Genomic DNA, 25,060 nt, shown 5'->3' on the forward strand with positions numbered 1-25,060 from the left:
TTTGTCCATAGGAGAGAAAACAAAAATTAGTAGATGTGATACAAACAAAAAGGATAGTCCTGCATTAACTGAAGTAATTTTGTTGCAGTAACAAAATTAATCACAAAGCATTTGCCATAGACATCTAGTTCTAGTGGTTTGCTCCAAGAATTTTTTTGTACGTCATGCAGGTTGGATCATTTTTCAAACAACTTTAATGGCCAACCTGAAATGAGTATTTCTAGAGACTTGGTACTCACACCGTAGGTAATGAAATATCCCGAGCAAGGCATTGTGGTCTGTGATCATCCCATGTATCCTCCCAAACAGAAAAAAACCCCACTGATCTTTTAGTGTAGGTCTTGGGCAATTAGACAGCAGATATTTACATGAGAGGCAATAATATCCTCAAGAAGTCATCATCTGGTGTTTGTTAGGTAGGTTAGCTTCCAGTGTAGCCAGTTGCTGTCTGATCTGACCACTTCTCATCCTACATTCCAAATAAGTCACCTCATCCGTACTTATCTGGCCACTTTCTCAGTTTTCACAGAGTCAGACGCGCTCATAAAACTGTCCTAAACACCTCTTTCAAATCCTTCAACTATTCCAAACAGGTGTGGTGATATATCAGAATTTCATCACTGTTGGCCATGGTGGATTTACTCTGTACTTCCTAGAGTACTTTTTTTTTTTTTTTACCGTTCCCTGGAATGCCGCAGGTGTGTGCTACGTGCCAGCAGCCAGCAGTGACTCTCTCTATCTGTGGAGAAGAAAGGCCAAGACAACCTTCTGCTCTCAACTACTTCGAACTGTCAGGACCGCAGGGAGTCAGGCGGGTGCCTGTCTCTGCTCCACGTGAAGGAGTGCATGCAACGTTAGCAAGCTTGGTGGTTTTAAGCTGCCCTTCAGGACGCATGGATGGCTATGTGTATTGGTTGAATCAGTTGAATTAATACCTCCAAATGGTTCTCAGTGCCATCATTTGCACTCTGCAAGTGACTGGTCTTGGCGATGACTTCCATGTAGTATGTTTGATAAACTTAAGTTGTCCTCTTCAGTATCCCCTGCTCTTACATTAATGTTCACAGTGACAAATACTCAGCTTTATGTGTTTTTCTTTTACTTCATGTATGTTAAAAGCTGTGATAAGACTTGAAAAGAAGGAAGCTTTCAGGCCCGAGTGGGGAGACAGCCGTTTTCTGTATGTTTGGAGGCCTCTTCTGTTCCCATTTACGGTCGTTGCAGCCATGCTTGCATGTTGTTGCAGAGTTAGCAAAGCCTGTGAGCCCCAAAGGTGATTCTGCACACTGTGCCCACCGTCCACAACACGTATATCAACCACCCCAGCATCGCTGGCCCACTGATAAGCCAGCATTTCTGGAACCAGCTGGAACTAATTTAAGTCTCATTTCTGACCCCTGTGTTACTGAAGAGCTGCACCGGCTTTAATGCTTTCAAAAAAGTATTTTGTGAAGAGGGATGGCATGGACAGAATTACTGTAGGACATCAGAAGGGACACTGCCATCCTGATGTGTAATGATGTTATTACACATGATCCACTTCAGACTAATTTTTTACAATTGCTATGAAGATCAGAAGGCCTTGGGTTTATTTCTAAGCTTAGTTCTTGCACAATGTGTGAACTTTGTGCTACATAAATTTAAAATTAAAACATTAAAATAGATATCACTATTCCAACTTAGACTCTTAAATCTACCTTTAGGCACTTAAATAAATAGCCAGGTTTTTAGATAATTAAGCACTTGCAGCTCCTATCAAGTTCAATAGAAGAGACGTAGCAAGAAACAGGCAACAACTTCAAGATAGAAAATACAAAGAAAAGAAAATTTTAACCAGTATTGTATCAACCTAAGGCATATGCAGAAGGAAGATGCAGAATGTACTCTTAAGATGGATTCTGCTAATTAAGGGGCTCACTGTTCATCTGTCCACTAGTTGGCAGGCATAACAACGCAATCAGCTGTCCTGTGAATGCATCCCTGGCTGCAGCCGAATCTCTGCTAAGACGTCCTAGCAACTGTGTGCCAGCACTGCACCATGCAAATGCATAAGCATTAATAGGATCAGTCAAACCTGCAGGGGAGTTTTCCAGTGGCTGGTGCATAAAGCATTTCACTGGAAGACTGTGAAACACCTGGCAAACTGGGACACCGAGGTTAAGTGTGACGGTATTTGCAGGACTGGGTTTTTTTTTAAAAAAAAAAGAACTAGAAATCACATTCTTGAACGCATGGCGTAGAGGTTTTTCCCTTCCCTTCAAGATCCCGTTCCTGAGGATTATGCAACTGTACAAGTGCCTGCAGCGGATGCCCAGAATATTCTCACTCTTCTGATGGATTAAATGGGTCACTGCAAATTTAGGGACACTAGGACCTTACAGATCAGGTTCACAGTATATTTAGTATTCCTGTTTTGATGGTGGACAGTCCAAAATGTCAGCAGGGATTGAACTAGCTGTAATGGAGAAGTATACACTTTGTTTTTCCCAGATACTATGTTTTCAGAAAAATGTCATTGCGTATCAGCAATTTCAGTTGACTTAAAAGACAAGGTGGATTTTTTTAGGTTTTCATTTTGCTTTCTGCCTTTGCATCCCCCATATGACAACCCTGTAACATTTCTTTTGGAGCAAACTTGTTGTTCAGTCAGCAAACCAAGAAATGAGTCACTCAGCTCCCATTTCACGTAAACCTTTAACTCTGTGTATATACAGATCCACAATTTCATTTTCTGTCTTGTGTGCATTACCTGATATATTAACATGCTTTCCTAGTCTTCTCCTACTCTTTCACTTTTCTGTAGCTGCTGGAGAGACACTTTTGTTGGAGCTTTTTTTGTACTGAAGCAAAACCCTGTCAACAGAGCGCAAAAGCATGTTTAATGGCCTCTAGCTGGCTGCAGATGCCCACATTTCTGAATAGTACTCAACATCAGAAAACTGAACGTACTATTAATTAAAGCTTTCTTTTCAAACGATGCCAAAATAGAATATTTTCTAGAAAGACTGCACTTTTCCTCCAACATGAAGTAAGATGAAAGACATTTACTCTGTGATTTCATTTGCATTCTCTGAAGTGACTCTGTGAAATGTCCTTTGGTAATAAAGAAAGTACTTGTTGCTGAAAACCTAAAACAAAGTATTACTTGTCAGTCTCTATACAGTGTATGTGCAAATGTGAGTCTCGCATGCAAAAAATTAGTGGTGGTGTAAAATAGGACATGTAAGGTCACACACTTACTGGTTAGAAGATCCTAAAAGAGGAATTTTTTCCCAACCCTATTAAATCATCCACACCAAATATCTATTTTAAGGTTATTATACAATAATACATTAAGATTTATATTTGGCATGCGAAAGAGGTGTAGACAGTACTGAATAGAGCTGAAGTGACTGAATTATTTTCTTCAGAGTAAAAAAAAAACTTTTTTAAGTTTTACAATGTAGCACTGAGTTTTACAGTACTTTATTTTGTACCCCTGCATCCCTGTAATGCTGCATGAAGATTCTTTTTACATTTTGATTTCCTTTCATACATATATATGTATTTCAATGAGAAAAGGAAAAAAGCGTTTAAATACAGTGTAAATGATCGGCGAAATGTATAGGCATTGCTTATTGTCAGGGTGAGCGAGTATATGCCTAGGGTTTACACAAGTGACATCTAAGTCGTGTGGAAGGTGTGCTTGTCCTAGTTTGCCAAACTGGGAAACAAGCCGGTGCGTGCCTTTCCCCCCACTTCCAGGCCACATACCGTGCTTTCATTTCCACAAACACAAAGCTGAAAGGAGAATAGGAAACGCGGTCCCAGCCTACACAGAGTTAGGATGTGGCTGCAGCATAAGCTTGGCCCCGCCAGCTGGGGAGACCACACAACAGACCTGCAGCACTAGGGACTCCAGGAGCAGTTCAGGGCAAGAAGAAACATCCTGTTGTGCTCCGCTCGGAAAGCCCCTTCCAACTCCCGTGCCGTTCAGAAAAAGGGTAAACACCTCTATGCAAAAACCCAAAGCTGCACTGGCTGGCATTCTGGCAAAGCTTTCTCCAGCCTGAATCTCTATCTGCCTGCTCTTGCCTGCCTGCGTGAGGAGAATGCATAATGAGTCAGTGGGATCTACGTCTCCTCCCGTGCTGTGTTGTGAAGAGCGCTGAGGAACATATGGATACCTGGTACTCCTCTGGCCTCATTAAGTTACTATGTATTAGCACTTCCAGGGTACTAGGGGAATACTTTTCTGCCCAGTATTCTGTCATACGTCTTATTTTAAATTATTAAGTCCTGTTGTTCTTGCTCCAGGACTTTTATAAGCTGTAGGAGAATGCTGCTGCTAAACTTTAAAATCCTTAAAACCCCCAAGTTTTTCTGGGAGCAGTCAAATTAATGAAGCTTGATTTGTGAAGAGTTGTGCAACTGCATCTTCAGGGCTCTAACAGACTCTACGCTTTTTCCATGGTAGGGTTATTCATAACAGAGCTGTCCCATTTCTGCTGTAGATTTTTTAATGCTTAAAAAGTTCATATCCATCCTTTGCCTTACTGGAAAAATATTTCCACAGGGACGATGGTGAAACACTGGAACAGGTTGCCCAGAGAAGCTGTGGAGTGTCAGTCCACAGAGATGTTGCGCTCTTGACTGGACAAGTTCCTGAGCAAGCTTAGCTGGCCCATTTTGAGAAAGGAGTTTGACCAGGTGATCTCCAGGGGTCTTTTCCAACCTAAATTACTCCATGTTTCTACATAAACAACAGAGTCTTGTTTATATTCCCATCTATTTTTGTGGCACTACTATGCTGCACCTATATGCCATTGAATTGGGTTGAAATTGGCAAAAGGAAATCAAAGGTTATAAGAAGATGATATACATCATAATCACATAGCCCGGATTTCCTTCCAAAGCTAGAGTGCACATGAAAAGAAAGAAAAGCAGTTTTGTCTGAATAACAGGTTCAAAAATTGCTGAGGTACAAAATGTTGTAACTTACAGATACATTTTTAAGAACAGTATTACTTAATATCAGGTTTTGAATGACATTTGGTTTCCATACAGATTTTTAATTACTAGGTTAATTAATCTAGCATCTATATTAATATATTAGTCTATATTAATTCTTAGAGTGACAAAAAATCGAATTCTCAGGCAAATTCTGACCTCTGCAACACTGAAGTAAATTGCTGAATTAATATCAAACTAAACAAGAGTAGAATTCATCCCACTGATTCAAAGAAGTTATTCTGAATGTTACCATACTTGACTATTTCTATACAGATTTATAAGAAAATTATATCTTAAGAAATAAAATATATCTATGCAGTGAAGAGAGCTGTGCCTAAGAAGCCAGAAGAGAAATCATAGCAGGTTTTTTCATATAGTCAAATAATTATTTGTGTTATTTTGTAGACACTACGACTGTATTCTGTTACTTTCTAGTTTTTCTCATTTCATTCATGAGATACAGGACACACAAGATTAGAGAAGGCTCTGGGGCACACGAATGCTTATTAATTTGATGAACATCACTGATGTCATGAACCACAGGAGTGAAGACTGAGGACTGGGACATAAAATGTGTTCAGCCTGCACAGGACAAAAAGATCTCAGGTAAAACACTCTAAGTCTTATTTGTTTATAAACCTAAAACCCCTACAAAATAGCATGAGAGTTGAGGTCATCTAAATTAGTGAGATTGGTGATAATGCAGAAAGTGAGAACACACATCTTTAATCTAACTCCAGAAATTAATTTTGTTGTAAAACAACCCTTCTTTTGGAAAGATCTCAATTCTTTCTAGAATGGAAACGGCAGAACAAACCTGTCTCTGCTAGCGTGGTGAATGCTGCATTGGTGTCATCTGGTGGATGTTTGACATGGTATCCATGCTAAATAAAGCAGGAACGAGCCAAACCCCATATTTTGGGAAGAGAAGCATTACACCCGTTTCTTTACCATTTTCTCCATCCTTGCAAAGGAAACACTAGAAATAAAGTGTTTCTAAATCAAGCCCCTAAGACCCGTTTCCATGCTATTCTAAAGATCCTAGATTTGTTTTTCTGTTGAGACTTACTGAAATGTCTCTCTCCAGATGAACTAAGCAAAAGCATTCATTGTTTCATAACTTTATACATACTTTAGAGAAAAGCAAAGATTTTGTAGAAGATTTTCAACTGGTGTAAACTGGTTTGCATCCTTTGATTTCTGAATTTATACTGGGTAAAATTGTACCTGGGTTTAGCGCTATCGAATAGTCCCATAGGAAGCAGCAGGATTACTATATAATATAGCACTGTGGTACACTCTGAAGGTGTCAGTACCTGGCCTAAGTATCCAAAGTAGTAGTATAATCTATAGTTATGACAAAATAAACATGTCTTCTGGGCCTGAAGCATGGACCTAGCTTGTCTGTGCTTCCTGCAGCTCCCTATGAATAGAAGTAGATTTACTTTCTTTTGTAGAAACCCAGTTTTGGGGAAAGTTGGTACACTTGGTGCTTGTGATTGCTCTACCTTGAGCTGTTAATATCACCCACTAAGATACTTGTCTCCCTGCCAGCAATTGCAAAGCGGATGGTAAGGATGTAGAGAAACTGTCATTTGGCTAGTTAAGCACCTTTAATGTTGCTTTTGCTCCACTTCTGGCACAGAGTTTCTGAACTGATGGCCCGGCTCCAAATCCTTCTCAGACTTCTGGCCCATATGAAGTATACTGCAAACAGAAATATTTATATAGTGTCTTCCAGCCTTGCTCAAGGTAACTCAGATTACCATAAGAAGGAGACTATTGTTGCTCATTTTCACAGTGTTTCTATGCCTGTGCTAGATGACAGCCCTCCCCCTATTTTGGCAGTCTGCATGATTTTCATGCTCAGATGCCAGCCTCATATACATAATATATAATAATCTGCTTCCACTAAAACAAGCAATATTTGTCCAGCATTTATGGTGGTAGGTAGGTGTTGGGTTTTATATCTGGCTCTGCCTCTGTGTTTGGGAAAATCAAGTCACCGCTATACAGCAGGATGTATTAAGCTCTTAAATACGTCTAAATTTCTGGAGTGTCTTCGGATTACCACAAACTAGAGAGGAAGGATGAGAAAGAAAAGTACTTAGTCACAGTTGGCTAAGTTGGTTGGGAAAAATGGTAATTTTTTAAATAAGGGAGATTCAATGGCATGAGACTATGGCTAAAGGACATGCCCTTTTAAAAGAGTTCCTTGCTATACCAAATTTGCTAGGAAACTTGCTCCTTGGTCACTATGCAACACACCACCGCAGTGTCCTTCAGCTCCAGGTGCAGCTGGTTAGAGGGTCACTGACTAGCTGCCTATGACGGACCAAGTCCCAGAGTGGACGTGTGGGAGGCAAGAGGCTAGTGAGCAAGTCTCATACCCAAAGCGTAAGTCTTCCTTTTTCCAAAGGCCAAACTGTAGTGTTGTGTCGAAATTCCCTTGACTAATTGTAGAGGTTCCACCCATACAGATGAGGACTGCAACTCTGTCTTCTGCCTCCAGCCAGAGAGGGAGTTTTATAGCTCTCTGAAAACCCCTGTTGTTCTAGCTAAGCTGACTGCCTGCGGCTTCTTTGGGTGGTTAGAAAAAAACATAGGTAACTCTACTTTGTACTGTACAGAGTAGGCTACCCTAAGTCTTATCTTTGGTAAAGAGTAAATAATAACATTCCCATTTCTTCGCAGCAAGTTTAAAATCTATAGGAACAAATAATAAAAATTAGTACTTTGGGGTTTGTATAATACCTAATTGGTATTACAGGTGTCTGGGGTATAAGGGTATATATATGGTACGGCTAAGGCACTCTATGATGACATGAACCATTATGGTAATTCTGTTTTCTTCTTTACTTAAAGGATTCACTCATAGATATTATGATTCACCAAAATATATGATGGGTAATAAAGGAAATGTGTTGCCTGCCAGCTTTTGGATAAATTTGCTAGCAAATAAACATGCTTTAAGAAAACAGGTAATCTGCAAAGAAAAATTCTTCTCCACTTATCTCCCTCCTCCTTGAAAACCTTATCCTTGATGTACTACTCCTCCCTGGATCTAAAAACCCCCACAAAACAAACCAAAACCCAGTGTCACAGAACAAAAAACCTATTAGTTAAAGAAGTTGAAAATGGAAGTCCAAAGTAGGTCAACTTTAACCAACTGACTCAACTTCTAAGGTCAGGGAAAGCTTCAGTCATACTTTTTGTTCCTTTGCTAGGGAAATTATTACACAGTAATGTCTTGGGGCTGTGCGTTTGCTGGTGCTGCCAAGACAAGTCATTTCTGTGTGTGCTGTGAGCAGCATTCCTTCTCTATCATATGACTGCGAGATGGACATAATGCATCGCAGTTAACAGCACTGACTCACCCTGTAGTTTACGCCAACACTTAATGTCATTCATGCTTAATAAAACTGTAGGGTTCTGCTTTTCCACCCACTTTTTGTTTTTTATCTTGAAACCTACCACAGCACAAGAAAAGTTATGGCAGCTTGGTATAAAATGCTTATTTTATATTCTCCATTCACATTTTTTGATGCATTGACAGTATACCTGAGAAAAAGTTCTCTGAACAGCCGCATGTAGATAGCCAGCGTACAGCTGAATGACTGCAGCATGCTTTTCAGAGAAATAAATATCATCTGGTATTCTGACTGTCTTTTTGTTTGATGCAAAGTTCATTTGGAAATCACAGATTCGTGCAAGCCAAAATCCCCCCCCAAATCCTCCAGCTTAGATCAGCACACTTCTGATCTCCTCAAGCTTAGACCCACCTTTAAATTTTATACACCAGCTGCCATGCTCCCTTTGAATGACTGATGTGAAAAGAATCTGTTAAATATTGCAGGTACAAACCTTATTAAAAATATTAAATCAAACATGTTTTCCTGCAACGCTGTAAGCCCAAACCCAACAGCAGCAGTGTGGTAGCTAATGGGAAACTCGCAGTTGATGCTCTGAGATGCACTTGAAGAAGGCAAATGCCACCTCTTAACACCACCTCTTAATGCCACCTTATGCCTTGCCCTGCACACTCGTCCAGAAGGATTTTACTCAGTTGCCATTTTGAGCAATGAGCAGCTGTAATTCCAGCTCTCTCCCTTCTAAGGAAAAGCAAGGGGGAAATCAAACGGGCCTGCGGATGGCACAGCTCACAGAATCGGGAGGTTGGGTGGGGTTGTGATGGCTTGCTTCACGCTGTGCTGCCAGCACACCTGAACATCTACAGGAACCCCAGTGGTGAAGCCCTGAAGAGCGTAGCAGAGCGTGCAATTCTCATAGACTGTGCTACTCATGTGAGAATATAATATCGAGTGAAATTAGAGGTACTCTTCTGCATTGGGGCTTTGTTGCAGAAAAAGAGAGCGGAGTCAAAAAAAATGGATTTTGCTCCTGTGTTCAGTTCCTGAAGTCTCCTGTCCCAGCAAGGGTAGTGGAAATACCTGAAATGTGGTGGTCTCTGCTTTCTCCCAAACGGAACAAAATTATCATTCAGAAATATCTGTAGCAGATCCAGGAATAAATCGTCTCTCTTATTGATTTAGGAATACCAAGGCAGTAGAAAATTCTCAGTTATATGTAGACGGAATTGTCCCAGTTTGCATTGTAGCAACGGAACAACTGAAATAGGCAGTTCCAGTAAAGTGTTATTCTACTAAAAACACTGTAATGGTCATTTAACTGTATCTGTGTTCTATTCCTTCTCCTTATTCCAGCCAAAAAAGTCACATTTTTCAGTAATATTGTTATTCCAGTAAACTTAGTAAACTGGCTTCTCTGTGCAGTATCAGTTTGATTAGCAGCTACCATACTCAAATGCATGACCTTCTCCTTGCTCAGGGAGCCTTTTAGGGACAGTATGGAGTGTGAATACAGATGTGACGGTGAGTGGGTAAGTCAGTCACACATTTGTGGCTGGTTTTACCTCAATAGTACTCTTTTTCTTTTTTCTTTTTTTTTAATTAAAAACCTGAAAAACTTTAAACAACGAAGGATTTTTCGTTGCTGGCTTTTAAGATATACAGAGGATTCTGCCGGTATATATGATTGTTACAGAATATTCCCACAAGAAACAGGACAATTGTTGCTCTAAAGCCTTCTATGTTTAACATATTTGTTTTGGGCTCTCCTGTGAAATCTATCAGAAGAAAAAGAAGAGACAGCACATGTGTAATATATAGTTTGATCAGTCAAACACAGTGAAAAATGATATCTGCTCTCTGTGGATAGAAGCACATTTTCAGCTAAAACAAACCTGTCTTCTGCTTTTTGTTTGATGGAGAGAGGAGTGCTGTTCTGATTAGGAGTACTAGAAATCAGGAAAGAGACTCTTCATGGCTCTGACAGGCACTTCTCTGCCTGAATAAGTCACTAAACCTTTATGTGCTTCAGTTTTATTATTTGTAAAACAATGCTTTTTTATTTCAGAAGGATATACTGAGACTAAATATACTAGTTTTTGAAAAAGCATATTTAGATTCCCAGTAAAAATATGGTAAATATAGGACATGTTGTCTGTTTAGAAAAATAAGTTCAAATAAAAAGAAAGGAGGAAAAGTTTTTAAATGGAGCTTTTAAATGTTTGTAAGATCTTTCTGCTTATTCCTGGCTTAATTTTAACAGTGAAGTCTGGTAATAAAAACTGAAGCAAAGATTTGCAGTAGGAAGGAATGACACATGCTGTTTCCTCCCCCCCGCCCCCCCTTACAGTTGGCATCGCTGACAGGTATCTTGGGGTTTTGGGAGAGAAATTATCCAGAACTCCCAATATTGTGCCAGGATCGTACTTGGCGCTTGCTCTTCAGCTGTTCCCATGCAACCGGACCCTCTTCCAATGCCATTGGAAGACCCACAGTCAAGAACAGGGTGTGCAGTCCATGTTTGGATTAGGTCCTGTCGTTGCTCTTTGCTAACAAGGACAGAGGGGAGAGCAGAAAGGAGAAGTCCTCGAGCTGTTTCTCAAGGACTCGGATGCCTCGGGCAGTGAGTGCTGTTGTATGTCTGAGACACAAACCATCTTGGGGAGATTTGAGATTAAAACCCATGGTTTTAATTCATATGGCCTACAGTGTAGGTTCTTTGGCTTCCCCTGCCTAAATGGTATCTGAGAGAAATCATTTAATTCTTTGCCTTAGGCTTCATGCCCTGACTATTACCATAAGTATATTTAAAGGATCCCCATCCCCTTTCCAGCTATCACATAAGACCGCAGACATACACATCTGCTGTATATACACATCCAGGTTTATTTTCAGGTTTCCCATTTCAAGGCTTTCTTTTTATTCAGACTTCTTCAACTCGATTGGCACTCCATGTGAGTCGTCCGTGTTGCATTCAGCTCATTACCCTCAGGGCCAAATGCGAGATGGCACCAGGCATACAGAAGAAAGAAAACTGTGTGCAAAGAAGTTACCAAACTGGAAAGAAGCACTTGAAATCAAACGGTTGAATTATGTCCCCGTGGGCTGGTGCTCTAGATACATTCGCAGAAGAGCAAAATAAAACCTTGTCCTACCTCAGCCTTGTTGAGACCAGACTAGGATTACTCGGGTGAGTACCTACTTGCCCATGTGAGCAAAAGCATCACGCCTTGCTAAAATACTAAAATACACAATTCCCATTTGCAACCGTAGGATTAGCAGAATATAGAGTTGCAATATGAGCAACATCAGTGTATTCACAGATAATTTGAGCCAGTTGATGCTACTGAATATCTCCTACATATTTATAAGCTGTCTAAAATGATAGATATCACTACTTGCATTATTCAGTATATCTGCATACCTAAAATTATATAGACGCACGCACAGTGTTGTTCCACTGCAAAGTGGGAAGGAGCAGTCGATAATTCCTTCTGGGATCTGCTCAGCAATTAATAGGTTATGGTAGCGTATTCTGCATAACAAAGGACAAAGTACCTCATCCAATAATTTACACACCAAGCACCTAATGTCTGTTTGACTTGGCATGGGTTTTTCAAGGAAGACCCAGTTCTGACTCTAGCCCTCCCTCTACAAGTCATTTTAGCAATTAATTAACCTCAGTAGTCATAATTTGTGTTGTGTTCCTAGTGAGCATTTGTTTAATGTCTGTTTACACGCACTGGAGCTCATGCCCTTTGGTTTGCTATTTACTTGGGCTTTTTTTCCTAAATTAGAAACTACCTTCAGACAAAAATTCCTTTACAACACAGGAGCCGTTAAAGTGCATGCAATTCACCTCACCACCTTCTTAATGGCATTTGCTACAAAAGCATGAAGAATTGCGGGCTGCTTTCTCCCTGCAAAGCTCGGGGAAAGCAGACAGAGCTGGGGAGTGCAGGGCTGCCCTTAGCTGAAGCAATGGGGACCTGCTGCCAGGAAAGACCCTAGAAATGCTGCGCACCAAACACCTGGGGCTCCCTCTGGCCCAGTCACACAAGTTTTGCACCAAAAACCAAGACAGGAGGGTCTGAGGCACGCGTATGTCTCACCACAGTATGGGGTCCACACCCTGTCAAGAGGCGTACCTGGGCCTAGAAGCTCAGAAACACTACAGCAGTTTAGACATACTCTTGGCTACTCCAACACGTTTGGTGGGGAAGAGATAATTGCCCTATGTTGTACTGGTTCCACTCAGCTAGTGCTCAGGAGAGCGCAAGCGGCCATACTACATCTTCCTCCACAATTCACGCAGTAGGACTAGGAGGTTTTTTTTCCTTCGGCCAAATATGAACAAAAGTGTGGAAATGATCACTTTTCATGTATTCTTAATGTTGCTAAATACCATCTCACCTCCTCTGTATGTGTTCTGTTTATATATAAATAGAATAGTTGTGATAGCAGGGTACAACCCAAGGTTTATTTGAGGGCAAGGTTTAGGAAAGCATGCCTCTTTTTCCCAAAGCATGCCTCTTTTTCCTCTGGGTAAGGAGGAGTGCTGTAATAGTCAAAAATTACCAGAGATAAAGCATCTTATCTCATTTACCTAGAGCCTATTCGTCTGCACTTTTAAAGTCTAGAACACAAAGCACAATATATTGCGGGCAAATTCCGTAGCTTGCCTATCATATGTGTTTCCTACATTTTGTGTAGCTCAAATGTATTGTTCAAAGGAAAAATGCCTTATAAAAAATGCCTTTCTATATCTCTGGGTGAGTTGTGTGGAATTCCTTAAGCTAAATTGCCCTCTAGATAATTTTGACAATGGGAAAGAGTATACCTGCACTATTTACAGAAGTTGGGTCTGTGATTAGAGAGCGAAGAGTGCAGTATAATTAGAGAGATATTAAGCCACACTATCCAATAGATGGAGAGTTCTGACAATAAGCTAGAGGTATCCCTAGCCCGATTTGTATTCACTGTCAGATGTTATGTAGGTGTGGAAATCAGATATACATATCAGAAAACTATTAGCCAAATCTTGGTGTCAGTTGTACCATTGCAACTTCATGGTTCAAAGACTTTGGTTGGGTTGCTTGTAAGTGTTTCCCCTCGACTTATTCTGCACTATACTCCTATGAACAGTATTAATGATCCATTTTCAAGTCAAGTGAAACATTCCTCGGCTCACAAGACTTTTTCCTTCTTGACAAAAGAATTTAATAATGAAGAAAAAGGATCATCTTCTGTGGTTTGGTTTGTTTGTTATCTTTCTTAGTCGGGAAAAGCCAACTAAATAAAAAAAAGAACTGTGGGAACTTAAGGACGTTATACAAAAATAATTTAGTACTTTATTGCATATTTAGAGTTGCAAATGACCACTGATGGGTCATCCATGTGTTGGTATTGTGGCAAACTGGATTTAATCTTTCTGAAGCTATCCCTGATAAGAAGACATCTGCTTCTCTTCACCACTCTGACATTTTGTCTTGAATATATCCATTCATGGTAGACATTTACAGTTTCCTACCACTGTAATAGTCAGCAGGAATTCAAAGGAATGTCCTTGCTTGCCCAAAAGGCAGGATTTAGTAAAGAGCTACAAGATAGATCAGCATTAACCATTCATTTTAGCACTTTGACTTCAGCGGGCTGAGTTTGAAGCAAAGGGTATACAGATTGATCTTTCTTGACTCCTTTCTATTTATGGCTATATCAAAACCCAAAATTTTTAAAACCATGTAGAAACAAAAGCAGAGGACTCCGCACAAACTTTGAACAAAGAGATACAGATGTAGAGGGGAAAAGTGAGCCTAAGTATGGTGAAAGAGCAACAACCCTCAGAAAGTTGTACATCAAGGAGGGTATCTCTTCTCTCATCAGGGAGGTGACATCTCCTGAAAAAACACATGTCTAGGAGACAAGGAGCCTTAATAAAGAGAGCTGGCTTAGCATTAGCAGCAAAATAAATTGTTGAAAAATTTACTGGAATTTACAGGAATCTGCATTTACCCCAGATAATTAAAATGGATGAGGTAAATCTTTAAAAAATAGACTGGGAGAAGAGGCCTTGTAGGATGAGAAGATAACGATCACAGCATTACATGAAACATTCAGGACATTGAATTACTGGCTTTTTTACTGAATTGAGGTAGAAAAAGGACTCTTCTTATTACCCTGATTTTGTTATCATCTTACTCAGAATAATTTGAAGAACAACTCAGTAACTTGAATGGCCTGCCCTTGAATGATACAGTTTGCTATACAGTGAGTTTAAAAAGATAACTTTTCTTCTATTTAAAAATCAATATGTGACCAATTGGTGGTCCTCCACCCTACACTGTTGTACCTGATAATGAGTAGCCATGATTCCCTATCGCTGTTTTTCCAATGGCAAAACTCTGCTATAGGAAATCGCTACCAACATTAAAAAATAGATTGCACTGAGCTACCATCAGTACAGTTCTGAGCAGTAGCAACATCTGTCACTGCTTTTTACTTTTATGGCATCCAAATCTCCACTTGAAACTCGCTGAAAGGACTTTAAGAAAGGAGGTATAAAATAAAAAATCTCATACTGCCCAAAAATATAATTAAATGGCATTTTGGGCTTAGGGCTCAAGCTGAGGGGGAGACCATTTTCTTTGCTATAAGTGAAAGCAGCTAGAGTCCAGTCTTGCTTCTACTGAAGTCACAGGCTTCATCATACAAAACAGGGAGAGAGAAATTCACTTTGTTTAATAGTTGTTGTTTCAGTTCTTTACGTTTCTGTTTCCTTAGAGACTTGCGTGCTTGTAGATAGGCATACATCTTCTGATAAACACACCTCATTGTGCTTTCTTTGCTTTTACAGGTTGAGGTTGAAGAAGTGTTTATGCGTTCCTTCCTCTTTTGTTTTCTCAAGTGTGCTAATAGAAACAGTAGGGTTGCTGCGATATCATATGCAGGATAAAAACTATAAAACTGACTTGGGATGTTCCTCACTAGTTACCTTGCCTAAATACAGTTATTGACTATAATTATAACAGATAAAAACAATGATATTGGGAAACAAAACAAACTGTGTACACTCAACCTCTCCCAAACATTGATCTTGTCACAAGTATTATTGCACCGTCTTCTTTTCCTCCATTTCCATACCCATGACAATTCATATCCAACAGACCTTGCCAAATGAACATGGTCTCTCTATTATTTCTTACGTGCTATGGTAAGATAACAAGGTTGATATCCTTGGTCTGGTAGGTTGGGTTGAAAACCTGCAAGATTTATCTTTCTAGCGTGTCTATATGAACCTGTTATCGGATCATCTCAAAATCTTCAATGAATTTAACCTCACAGAACCTCTGTGAAATAGGAAACTGTTATAATTACCACTTTACGTATTTGGGAATTGAGCATCACAAAGAATAAGACCAAGACTATTAAAGCTATTAAAATGTCCCTGCACTCAGGAGCACATGAGATGTCACTGGTTTAGATGCCTAAGTCTTCCTGCAGTCACAGACCCCAATAACTACAGCACCCGTCCGATTCAAAGCAGAGGCTGGGCTGCCAGCAAACCCAGGAATGATTCATAGTCGTCAGACTATTGAATCTCAAGTCCATCCTTCTGTGTCTGGTTCTGACTGGAAAATACAGACCTGAAGAGTCTGTTCACACAAAAATTTTCCCAAGAAGAAAATGTTGCCATCCTTCTGGGAAGTGTTGAGGATTTGATGAATCTGTTTGTTTTTTCATTGTTGAAACTAGTTTTGTCTAATAATTCCCAATAAGCTCTCACTCTGCAGCATGTCAGCTACGTTACTGCAGGGTAGTAGGAACTGGCACCTGCTCAGAAAGCCGAATTGTTCTGAAGCAGAGCTTTCTTTAGGTCTTTCTTTCATTAATGAACCTCAGAAGATCACATTGTGAAAGTTCACTCTGATGTCCTGTTTACATTCAGTAGCAATCTCAGACTAAAGTGATTGTTACAAAGGGTGCAGAATAGGAAAATAAATCAGCATTGGTGTCAGTTTGTTTTATTTCAATAATGGTCACCATGGAAACAAAGTCACTGACCTATTTCTTTTCATACATACAAGTAAACACGAGGGTTTCCAATTTTCATACATACCAACAATTTACCTTACAGAGCGTCCATAATGTACTATCTTATTGGAACTTACATTTTTTCCCCAAAGGGCTGTTTTTATTTATTTTTTTGCCAATTTCCTTCACCAGGGAGACAATGAAAACTCAGTACTGTCATTATAATAGCAGACCACTTCTATTTTCACTACACCTACCCTTGCACATAGGTGCCCTGACTGTAAACTGGCAATCTAATAGCAGTATGATTAGATGTGCTTCAACAGCCACTTCTGACTCATCAGATTAATTTCAGTTTACTTCATTCTGCATCTTTTTAAAATATTGGTCAGTGCTACTACACAAGAACATCTTCCTAATGGCAAGCTAGCTGCCGTTGAGTGGACACCTTCTGCTTCCAATGGAGGAGGCCTTTTCTCTTACCTCCCCAACACGGCGCTCTCTAAACAATTTATTACCGCCAACCTGGCTTGGGTCATACTGTTCAGAACCTATGGATACGTTCTTTGCTTGTTGTAGTTGCATTATTCACATTGATTCATGTGCATTTAGATACGCTGTAGGTGTCATGAACCCACAGATAAATGGTTTTAACCAGCTGACACCCAAAGTGAGTGTGAACGTGTAAGCACAACATGTGCCTACTTGCACAAAGAAGAGGATAACGGAGTTTGCAAGGAATACTGCAAAAACATCAGGTTGGGGTGCCATTTCTCTTTTTAATACTGAGCACACAATAACACCCTCTCCCTAACCCTCTTAAGCATTGACTGTGTACGTTGTGTGTGTACAGTGTATTGTGGCCTCAAGGATAACCACCCACGTGTGTGGGAAGAGAGACAAATCATATATGGAAATGTTGAAAAGTAAAAGAATATAATATTTGCTATATTATGGCCTCTGAGAGTATGCCCTGTGCTTGTCTCATCTCGGTAACAGTTAAATAATCTAGCACATTAGCTGCACGTTCTGGGCCAAGTGCACTGCTAGAGTAACTCTAGTGATGTAATACACATACTTTCCTCTCCTTTAAGCAATGTAAATCCATATAATACCATTGAATTTGATGGCATTACTCCAAGACTAAATAGATATAACTATGAACAGAATTATCTGACTGAACCAAGCTGTTCAGAAAGAAATCAAAGACATGCCAGAGAGAAAGTGCCTTTTATTTTATTGCTCTGTGACAAGCCTGACTGCTCTATCTTTCACAGGCATTTTAGGTTTAAGCTAAAGGCATGTGAAAATAGTTGTTTTAAGTCAAGTTCGTCTACATCACTGTTCATAGCAGTCAATATATGCAATTTAACTGACCTGGGAATTGGGTGTTGTCTAGGTCACTTCATACGGAGATTTGTTGGACCTTTTTTTTTTTTAATAAAGGATTATGCCTAAACTTTGGCTGCTATTATTTCTGCAATCTACTAGACAAATGTGGTTACAATTTCCTAACTCCCATTGCCCAAATTTTCTTAAACTGCTTCATAAACAGAATTTAAACATGCTTTAGCTAGTGCTTGTGATGATAGATGGAACTTTTCCTCTAATACACTTCCAAAACCTCTGTTCCAGCTGAGGGGACTGACCTTCCAAATAAATAAAACATGTTTTGTTTCCGTGCTCTGTATCTATCTCAGTGGCCTGTAATCTTTCAAACTTTCCTTCCCCCTCCTTCTCTTGGGTTCTGCTGCCATTTCCCACTGATGGTACCGATACACAAGCTTCCTTATTGGGTAAGGTTGGGCAGGTTTAACTGCTGCTGTCCACTGAAAAGACTGTCCATTTAAAAGACGTTTGGATGAGGTGCTTAGGGACATGGTGTAGTGGTGGTCTTGGTAGTGTTAGGTTTACGGGTGGACTCGATGATCTTAAAGGTCTTTTCCAACCTATACAATTCTGTGATTCTGTGATTCTGTGATTCTGTGATTCTGTGATTCTGTGAAGGAAGTGTTCTGTAATGACGTCCGCCAGTTTTTACAACAGCAGCCTGGGGAGTCTGAACTCAGCAGTCAATAGCTTATGGGATTAAACAGGAAGAGGAAAAATAATAATAAAAAAAACCCCAGCACCAACTGCTTCAGTCTTAATAAACTCCGATGATTTTTTATCTTGAGTCACTGGGATATAAAGTCAGAGGGCTTTCTCCTCATTTTCCACTTTGTAATATTTCAGTGTTCAGGCCAGATTTTATTTTTCAACTTTAAAACATCTTTTAAGCTTATTTGATATTTGTATCTTTCTGTTGGTCAGGGATACAGTATGGGAGAATTGGTGTGGGGACAGAAATGATGGTGACTCTTCAGTGCCAAACAGCCCACCAGTAGCGTGTTGGCTGCATAGTGTCCCTGTATAAAGTAAAAATCTGTTGAGAATACAGACTCTAAAACCAGTGCCATTTTACTTCATATCATCAGTTCTTAATATATTTAGGGTTATCTTTGTTTATTTCAATAACAAAAATTAACACATACTACATTAGGATTGCATAGTCCACTAATAGTCCCACATTGATGGAAACAGTGGTGATAGTTGCGTAATAAATTTTCTAAAGTAAAACCACCCTAAAAAGTGCATTGTGTTCCAGGCGACTGCATGGGGAAACTGGAGTATTCTACATCCTGCCTCAGAGCAAAGAGATTAGCCGAATTTTAACTGTAGGAGTTAGTTAGCTTCGGAAAGAGTTTTTATTTCTTTGGCAAGTGGAGTTTGCAACTGGGAAGTTAAAGTAAACTACATTAAAACAGGATAAAATAGCCTTTTCTTAATCACTATGCTAAATTTGATACATCAGCCACCCACATAAACAAAGAATCTTAATTTTAAAGATTTAGAATTCTCAATATAGGCATTGTTGAGAGAAGTGTTTTCAGAGAGAGTGAAAGAAAAATCCAGGTCAGAGGCAGAGTATGCGTAGCAATAATATCTCTTTAGAAATATACTCTCCCTCTGGTTTTGGCCACCCTCCAAAATTCTACTTCTGAGACATCCCAAACAATGGAGACGTTATGACGAGAACCCATGGAACAGTGTCCTGCATCGCGCTGATGGTTTATAAAAGAGTGGTTTGTCTCAGCTAACCGTTCCACATATATAAAATTAATGGTCTCAAAAGACAAGTAAATGCTTACTGCACATAGCAAAGACCTTGCAGAAATCCACTTAGATGGTACTAACTTTCCATTAATTTTCTCTGCACCTTGCCAGAATAAGCAGGCAGCCAGCAGGGTACTCCTGTGTGTAAGCCCAGACCTTGAAAGTGTTGATTCCTACAGGCAGATTCCTCACACCATACTTAAGGTGCTTAAATGAAAATGATCAGATTTTCCAAATGGTGAGAAACACACAGTTATCATGGACATCGAGGAGATCTGCAGCTTCTAGGCAAGCCAGATACCTCCTCTTTGGGCACCTAACTATGGTATATCTCTGGCTGCTCAAACTTAAAAATCTTGGTGTAAGTCTGGATCTATAGGATTTTGTTCTGCTTAAATTTTTTTGACTAGATTAGTGATTTTTGTATTAAAATTATCGAGATGATGCATTCCCAAATTTAGAGAGTTTTCTGTTCATGCAAAGACTTCTTACCCTCTTGCTCCCTGAAAATTTAAGCCATGCTGGCGTGAGTACTTTATACCTCCATACCTGCAAGTGTGCCAAAGGGATTTCACTGAGCTGGGGGTTAAGCGGTAGAAGCTTGTGCTGGTGGTTGGGGGTGGCACCGGGGGCTGAGCAGCCCAGCTCGGCTGCGGGGGATGCAGATCCCTGTCTCTGGATGGTGATCTGGTGAAGTTCTGCCTCCGCTTCCCAGGGTGGCAACTTTTGCTAAGGCTGCGAAAGAAATATATTTTATTTGTGGTTTGGAGCTTTAGAATTTATTTTATTAATCAATCAGCTGGATGTAAATTAAAGAGCATGGTCTATTGAAACTTCTGTGTAGGTGGGTGGTGATCAACCCTAAGGAAAAGCCTGCTTCCTTTTCGCAAGGGATCTCCTCCTGCATTCTCCCACCCTTCCCCTTGTCCCCCTCCTGCAGGTGAGGACAGCCCAAATGGCAGCCAGAGGCACTCAGCAGATCTCAGGAAGACAAACTACAAAGGGAAATTCCTATGAAGCTGGGAATTTGCTGGCGAGGACTGGAGTATCCTGACGACTTCAGGGAGTTAAGAGATGACCTCTGCTGAAGCTCAGCCGCTAGTCAATGTGGATGCCTGACACAGTCATCTCTTGTTCCTGAGTCATCACTGGTTTCTCTTTTAAGTCCAAAAAAGTGTCCTGACACTTAAGTCTTTTAAGTCCAAACTGAAGACCATGTTTCGTGAGTGTTTGCTTTTCTTAGTAGAGGATCTGTATTCAAGGGTGCATGTGCATTACTAAAGCAACCAAAAGACATTACACGCCTGTGCCAGTGGGTTACAGAATGAGAGTGACCTCTCATCGTAACAGCAATTTATATATAAGTTCTGTTAAACCCAATCTCCCGCTGAAACTTGGTTACTCTCTGGAAGCTGCTAGGATGAACAATAACATCAGTTTATAAAGTACCTTTATAAATTTTGTTTGAAGACTACTTACTTTTTGATGCCATTATATAAAGTTGCCGGTATTGTCAGATGATATTTTTTGCAAAAAAAGTTCCCATTTCAGTTCTTATCCAAAGTCCTGGATCTCTGGAAGAGTCTCTGGAAGAAGTCCTGGTCTCTAGAAGAAACAGAAAGTGATAAAAAAAATTAAGATTATTAAATATAGTGTTTACTAGATAAAAGCAAATTGAATGTGCATAGAGTGTGTCATCCCTAATTATTTAAAAGTAGGTATTGTTCTACCTTAATGAAAACAAAGTTATTTTTATGATTTTTGCAGGTATATTTAATAGACATAACCCAGAAAACCATTTTATGTAGGAATCCATGCTTATGCACATTATTTCAAGGACCTATCCACATGAAATAACTAGCTTGTTTCAGGGCCAGTTCAAAGACAAAGGATTCATCCACCTATACATCTGTTAATTCAAAATGCAAAAATATATTTATTTGTATCCATGGATTTTATTCCCTGTTGTGTCTTCTTGACAGGGGAAAGCTTAATGGTATGTTAATAGCAAATAAAAAGCCTAAGGGTGATGAGGAGACGAGTCTGTGGTTTGACACATGCAAGTTGCAGTTTATGAGTTAAGAGAAACATATCTTCTCTTGTATGCTGAAGAATCATATTATGTTTTACGAAAGAAATCTCTGATGTTTTTCTTCTGCCTCTTGCACTTGTCCTGCAGGACAAAACCAGACGCATCAGAGCAACGCTGTGGGCTGCATTTCAGCACTCGTACCTTTGCGTTAAAACATCGCATCAGGGTATGGTAAGTTCCACCACTACTTTGTAACCTATTAGTACTATGTATTGACGAATCTCATCTCGTTGTACTCTTTGGCATGCATCCAAATCTTCCGATACACAAAGTTAATGATGACATTTTCAATGAGTTTCGCTGGTGTAAAATGTGGACAGTTCAAGAAATTTAGAAATGGAGGGTAGTCCCAGCTATGCAGACCTTATTTTGGTGATTGTACAATGCCCTTCGAGAAGAGGCAAATATAATTTACAGAGGGTTTCCATACAAGGGGCTTGCAGTTTCTACTGTTCCCAGGAGATGGCATACATCTTTTGGAAAAAAATGTCTGCTCACTTCCTAAAGGAGCAGTGAGGTGTAGGAGGAAATACTTCAATGCACCATTCAGTCCTGCGATCTCCACTTGAAAAATTGAAAGTCAGTTGGCAAACCCCTTGGGATTTAAGAGAGATGGAATGGGGATTGCCATCCACAGAGGAGAGTTTGTATGAATAGCTCAGCAGGAGGAGGGCGAAGAATCCCCACCCAGCAACCGCATTTTCTTTGTGGCATAATATATGTAAGACTATAATACAATGCCCTCCTACTTTCATCTTTCTATATTGCCACTCATCAGCATTACAAAGAATGTAGCTATTAAAAGAACTGCCTCTTGGCACCCAAAAGCCATAGCACTGTATTTTCTACAACAAAAAAACTCAAGCCTCTATTATTTGTTTTGCTACATTTGCAGCAGTCTCCCCATTAAGCTTGCTTCTCACAGCTCCCTGATCTCATTCCCTGTTGGATCTAGATCAGACACACAAGAGGTCAGGCTGACTTTCAAACCTTCTTGCGGGCTGGCAGGCATAGAAAAGTGTAACAGTAATAAGGATTAAAAAGTTCTCAGATGGGCCTACCAATGTGGAGAGCCCCTCCCTTCCCCAGACTTGCCACCCTCTGAAACCCTTGGCATAAACACCGGAGCCAGATTTATCAAGAGAGCTTGTATTAACCCCTAGTTATTCAGGCCAGCACTTGCAAGCATGGGGGCCCGTCCTGGAGCTTCTACAAATACGCTCTTAGGCACTTCAGTGAGGTTTTCAAAGGTCCTGCAGCTCCTGCTAACGGAATAGAATTGCCACCAATTTCTTGTGGTAATCCCAAATCTTGGAAGTGCATTCTGAGGCAGTGAAGGGCCATTGGACATCGCGCTCATTACTGGCACACCAGTGTGTAGGTGTTTGTGGTAAATGGGAACTGGTATGTCATGACTCGTGACACACTGCCTCTATGTTCAAAGTTACATTAAAAAAAAAAAAAAAAAAAAGATTAAAAAACTCTTGCTGAAAGGGAAGCAATGTGACCAGCAGCAATGGCTACAAGAACCAAAATCTAATCTATCAGCAGTCACCTCCCTACCTGCTGACAGCCAAGACTAAGGTAGCTGCAGTGGAGAAAGCAGTGCATTGTGTCAGTCGCTGAAGGAAGCTGCAGCCAGAAGGAAAATAAGAAATATTTAAGAATTGGTTGCCCAGCTACTGCAGCAACCAGCATCTTCACCACACATTGCAGTCGAGGGATTAGCTTGACTGCAAGTAGGGTCAGGTCTAAAATTCATCACAGGGAATGTGTAAGGTTCCATACCTGCGTGTTCCAGAGCAAGATGCTGGGCACAGGACTCCTGATTCATCAGGTCCAGACCGTTACATTGCAGGCAACCTAGGCACTGATTTGTGGGAGTATAGAGAGGGGGTGCAAATTAAAGAGGGCTGTAACCCTCAACAGTCGCTGCCAGGGCTTGCATGTGCTCTTTGTTCTATGGTGGGTACATGGTTGCGCCTCCCCCTTCCTCCCATGAGCACCAGAGCTGGAACCATTCTCACAGCCACTATAAAAAAGCCCCTAAACAGGATGCATAGCTCCACATCTCCCTAGTTTGTTACTGCTGCCATTCACGGGGACCAACCTTTAGCTAAGGCCTCGCTGTTCAGACCAAGGCTCACTTGTGCCACTACCCGGATTGCCCCCCTCTCACAGGTCTTCCTTCAGCTGCGAGCAGTGACTCTGGAGCCTGAATTTAAATGCACTAAGACTGCAACAGGCATCGTGTTTTAATTCCCCAAGGCAGCAAACCCCCTAACTGGAGCCCCCAGTGCCCGTGACAGTGTGCTGTTGGGACATCCATTTTGTAGAACTGGAGGATGGCCCTTACTGTGCATCATGGTGTCCCACCAGATGGGTGCTCTGATAATCGTTGGTGTGCCGGGGTGCCTAGCCACCAGTTGGCAGAGATAACATGGCCCCTCAAGGATGCACTGGGAAATCTGAAAGCAACTTGATGGCATGCTCCTCTCAGCCTGCCTTCTTCCACAGTGTTCAACACAACAGCGGTGGGGCAGGTTTCAGACTTCGGGGGTCACAAAGGGTTGAGATAAGCCTATGCCAGCTCCATTAAAATAAAAGTAAGCAAAACAGCTGGCAGCAGGTAGGTAGTGTATTTTTGAAGTTGCTGGGGGATGTTTGAAATGCACTTATCTTGATGTTAGTGGATAGTTTTAAAAAAGCTCCCTGGGTTTCCTGTAGTCAGCTGTTTGCTTATTCTACCAAATAAACATAAGACACTGCTCTTCGAAAATGGAAGGGTAAATTTGGATGCCATCCACAGGAAATGGGAGCGTAAGGGTGAGCATGTCTTTTGAAATACAGATGTTACAATTCCCATTCTAGCTTGCAAAACAAACCCCAAGCCCATACCATGTCCCTTTAGTGATTTATAAGCACGTCTCTAAAACTTATTCACTTCCTCCTGATGGCTCTCTGGTACACACGAGGCTCAGCAGCCTGCTTGGTTCTCATGCTGCAGAGATTATTGCTTTTACTGATGGCCAGACTGTGGCTACCCAGGAGCAGGTGTGCGAGTGAGGGGAGGTGGGGAAGCTCAAAGCCTTCATCTCCTTGGGCACCTATTCAACAAGCAGCAATCACAGACTTGCTTCTTGCAGTCGCCAGTTCAAAAAGAGCAGGCGAGCCACACCGTCAGTTGTACCTACACAGTTCAAATGGGGTAAATGCATTTCCCTCCAACACCGCCCGCTGGGCTGGTTTGGAGATGTCTGTGCTGCATCTTGAGATGTGTCAGTGAATAGTAGCTGCTCCAAGCACTGGGGTAGCGTTCAGCAAAGAAAATCAGACGGCTCCTTGGACTTACTGACTCTCCTCCTTTAGTCACAGGAAGAGAAATTCTGCATTTCTGTTCATTGGAAAGGGCTGGATCTTT

At 40.7% G+C, this 25,060-nt stretch overlaps 1 long non-coding RNA gene across 1 annotated transcript; it reads left to right on the forward strand.

Annotated features, from left to right (window-relative positions):
- The first annotated feature begins 11,413 nt into the window (after positions 1–11,413).
- LOC142406735 (uncharacterized) lies at positions 11,414–24,220 on the forward strand. The gene is made up of 3 exons (XR_012774684.1): positions 11,414–11,550; positions 21,727–21,810; positions 24,157–24,220. It is a non-coding gene; the product is annotated as an uncharacterized LOC142406735 (long non-coding RNA).
- Positions 24,221–25,060: the final 840 nt, after the last annotated feature.

The sequence above is a fragment of the Mycteria americana genome, chromosome 2 (genome assembly GCF_035582795.1).
Source record: "Mycteria americana isolate JAX WOST 10 ecotype Jacksonville Zoo and Gardens chromosome 2, USCA_MyAme_1.0, whole genome shotgun sequence".
Classification (NCBI taxonomy): Eukaryota; Metazoa; Chordata; class Aves; order Ciconiiformes; family Ciconiidae; genus Mycteria; species Mycteria americana.